This window comes from Myotis davidii, unplaced genomic scaffold (genome assembly GCF_000327345.1).
Source record: "Myotis davidii unplaced genomic scaffold, ASM32734v1 scaffold247, whole genome shotgun sequence".
Classification (NCBI taxonomy): domain Eukaryota; kingdom Metazoa; phylum Chordata; class Mammalia; order Chiroptera; family Vespertilionidae; genus Myotis; species Myotis davidii.
Window position 1 is genome coordinate 392,339 of NW_006299593.1, and position 3,954 is coordinate 396,292.

A 3,954-nucleotide genomic window follows, 5' to 3' on the forward strand; every position below is an offset into this window, starting at 1 on the left:
TGTCACCCTGGGCCCGTGTGCCTTGAGGGGATGGGGAGGCTGGCCTGGAAAAAATAATGGTCCGTGCTTACCCAGAAGGCTTGCCTAGGGCTTTTGAGGAGAATAGGAGAGCTGAGCTGACTCACTGCAGGAAGCAATAGGTTAGACACCCAGAACTGGACTGCCTGCCTGAGTATAGCTGCAGGATCCCCAGCTGGGGACACGAAGCTGTTCACAGGCTCAGAGGTTTGGGGGGCCTCTGCCCTGGGGCTGCACCTGTGCTCTGTTGGGTGTTCCTCACGAGGAAGGGCAGCGGCGCCCTCTAGTGCTCTCAGGTGGCACTGATGCCCTGTGGAGAGACCCGAAGCAGTATGTGTTAGACACAAAGTATCCAGAAAAAAGCTGCTGCGGTGGGAGAAGGCAGTGGCTGGAGGAGGGGAAACAATGGCTTGAGGGCTGAGAAGAGAGTCCTCCTGTTGTTCCTGACCTGGCCCCTCCTTTGCCCGGTTCTGTGGCTGTTACACTAGGCCCCTACCAGTGTGTGTGTGTCCGGGGGAGGGGAGAATTGGTAACGGACACCAAGCCCCATAGGGCCACTGGACACGTTCCCACTCCCCAGCCCTGCAGTGAGCCGTTCATTTTGAGCTGCAGTGAAGGCTACTTGGTGTGTGTTTAGGGCCACCACCACCATGGGCGCTATCCTGCCAGGTCCAGGTTTGTTTTTGTGTCTGTTCCTCCCTTTCTGATCCTTTTAGAGCATCAGCTTCCCAAGGGCAGACCACTCTATCCCCTGCCCTCCTCCACAAGTGGTAGCTACAAACATTGTTTTAATCGGGGGAAAGTGAAACTGCACAGATGCAAGTGTACTGTGGCCTTTCTCCATCTCTGCCTCCGCCCCAGCCCCTCAGCGGGGGTGGTGGACAAAGTCCCCAGGAGCCTGGAGGGTGCAGTGGCCACCGGGAGAGCTCGCATTCTCAGCGGAGTAAATGAGTGACTATGCTGTGTGCCCAGTGACTGAGTTAGTGTGGCCATCCGTCCTGTTTGTGCCTGTTTCCCGGGCATAGTTAATAGTGTCTCTACCATAGTTAAAATGTTCCAGTTTGGAAGATAAATTATGTGGTTCCCTACTTACAGCTCACAGGCCCCACTGTGTCACCTCATTGTGCCCAGATGATGGGAGAGAATGTGTCCAGTCTCCCAGACATGTCTCCTGGCCATTGGGCACATTGCAGGCAGAGGACAGCTCATGCCTCAGGAGAGGTGGCTGAAGGGCACGTTGGCTGGGGCTGGTTACACCTCAAAGGCTGGCTGCAGCCTTTTGGGAAGCTGCCGGGAGGCGAGCCTTTGCAGATCCCAGGTCATCTCTGGGGTCAAGGTGTGGAAATAAAAAGACAGAGCTCATCTCAGCCTAAGGAAGAGCCGTCCACCAGCCACGGAGGTGGCCCGTGGTAGAGTGAGTTGCCAGTTCCAGGGTTTAAGAAGAGGGGGGCTGTTGGAGAGAACAGGTGATTCCTCCATTAAATGGCAGGTTTAACCAGTTGTTTGAAAGTTCCTGCAGGCCCCAAAGTTTTATTTCCATAGCTTGAGAGGGCAGAGCCATTTGGATTTCTGATTTCTTAGCCTAATTCTTGATCTTAGAAGATGAGTCAGCATACGTTGAAGCCCCCACTGCTTGATGGGAGCACGGCACTGTGCTAGGCTGGCATGGTGGGTTCTGGGATGCAGGTGTTTATGTCTATCTTCAGAGCATAACCTGCAAAGCTAAGCACATGTGGGCACGTGTCTCTATCTGCCAGGTGGAATGGTAGGGAGGGGATGTTCTAAGGTGAGAACCTTCAGAATGGGCATCTCATGGATCAAGGGTGAGCTAGGCTGGGGAGGGGTGTATTGCTAGGTAGGAGGGACGGATGGATGTTCTTAGAGGGAGCCTGTCCAGCTCTGGGGAGCCTGCTGGGCCAGGCACCTGGAGTTCCTTACTCCAGGGAGACCTGCTTGCCGGTTCCATACCAACGGGTTTGTGTGCACCTCTGGGGAGCCAGTGGCGTTGCCAGCCTAGGCTGGGGCTCCAGCCTGCTTCCCTGCTTCCCTGCTGCCCTGTAGTTCCGACTGCCAACCCAAACTGCAAGGGTGAGTAGGGCCAGCCGGGGCTGCGCCTGGTGCTGTTTAACGTTGATGGAGCCCTCTTCCCTCAGGCCCCTATGGCCACTTGTCATAAAGGAGACTGGGGAAGGTGGTGGCTCAGAGGACCCCGCCCTGCTCTGTGGGGCTGAGACCTGCCCACAGGGTGGCTGTGTCTGGCATGGGTGCTTCAGTGGAGGGGGTGTCCTGATTCACGTAGTGGTGGTGCATCACTTTCCTTAATCCCCAAGGTAGGCGTGTGCCTTGGCCCTGGGGCCTGCCTGCAATGAGGGGAGAAGGGATGTTTGTAGAGGTTGGGACTCCAGGCCTAGGATCCTCCCGTGTTGTAACCACAGAGGCAGAGTGGGACAGGGAAGCCTCCCCCTTCATCTCTAGGTGGTGGCATGAGACTGAGAACCCGCCCGGATGGGGACTTATTGTAGCGCAAAAATAGGGGCAGCAGAGTCTCTGGAAGCTGGATTCTTAATCGAAACCCAGGATGGGGACTGGGCTCCCAGACTTACAGACTGTTGGGAAGCCCACCTTTGCCCTGGTTGAGCCCACTCCTTCCCGTCCCCTGCCCACGGTGTTTGTGGACAGGCCGACTCTACCTCTGCCCAGCTCTGTGTGGGGCCTGCTCTGTCCAGGGCCCTGGTTCTTGGAAGAATCCTGGTAAGCTCCAGACTTCTTGGCCTCTTTCCGTAATGCCCCTCTAGTCTAACCGGTAGCCCTTAGGACTTCTGCCAGCTCATGGCCCGTCCCCAGGACTTCTGCATGGAAGGCAGCAGCTTGAGGGGAAGATGGATGTGTAGAAGTTCCCATGATGTATCCACTTGGGCAGGGATTAAGAATTGGGATCTTGGGGCTTAGAGTCGGGCCTGGGAGATGAGGCTCAGTAGGTGAGGCCACAGGAGTCTGGATCTGACTTGGGGGCAGCTACAAGGCAGCTACAAGGCAGCTGCAAGTCGCAGTCAGACTGGGTTTGGGGTGCTGGGTCCTGACTGTCCTTTCTGGCTCTGTCTGTGTCCTGGGAGTGTCCTGGGGAAACTGAGAGCTCTAGTTTCAGAGTCTGCCCCTGCCCACACCCCTAAAGCCCACTGCACACTGTAGACAAGATGCACGTACAGAGGATGCCCCCTCCCAGAGAGGAGGGGACATGTGCAAGCCAGCCAATGCTCTCCAGGATTTTGGGGCTCATTTCCATGGGATGGATTTTCCAGGGGAGCCAGGGATCTGTGCGGGGGGTGGGGGGAACCCAGGAGGCCCCTGGCGACTCCCAGCCAGCTGCTTTCCAGGCTGGCCTGTGGGTGCTGGGGTGCAGAGCACCGTCTGCCCGGTGCTGGTCCCTGTGGCCGCCTGACAGCAGATGTCCTCAGCAGTGCCTTGCTGTCCTCCTTGGACAGTTGTGTGCTGATGCCTTGTCATGGCTGACAGCAGCCCAGCATCACTCCTGTTTCTGTGAGGGGTTGGCAAAGTCAGTCATGTCTGATCGTGAGGGCTTTGTCCAGCCAGATACCAGGCTGGCCTTTCTCTGGCCTCTCCCGCTCCAAGCCAGTCCTGAAGGGATGTGAGGCGCGTTCTGATTGGCTCCCAGGCATAATTCTGGTGTTGAGTGGAATCTTCAGCATGGGGTAGTGGAAAGAACACTTGGTTTAGGTTGGGGCCCTGCCTGTAAAGTGGGATTATTGCTTCCCAGGGTTGGTGTGAGGCTTCAATGAACTCCACCCAGCATCTTCCTCCTTGGGGGGTGCCTAATGTAGGTTACATGTTGGGTTTTCCCTCTGTCTGCTGGCCTACACACGTGCCTGAACCCAGCCTGGGTGGCATGTGGCACCTCATCCAGGGGCAGGGGGGGGG

General features: G+C 56.9%; 1 protein-coding gene across 2 annotated transcripts in view; it reads left to right on the forward strand.

Annotated features, from left to right (window-relative positions):
* RAB11FIP5 (RAB11 family interacting protein 5 (class I)) overlaps window positions 1-3,954 on the forward strand; it is a 16,931-nt gene that overhangs the window by 4,372 nt on the left and 8,605 nt on the right. The gene's annotated exons all lie outside the window — the stretch shown is intronic.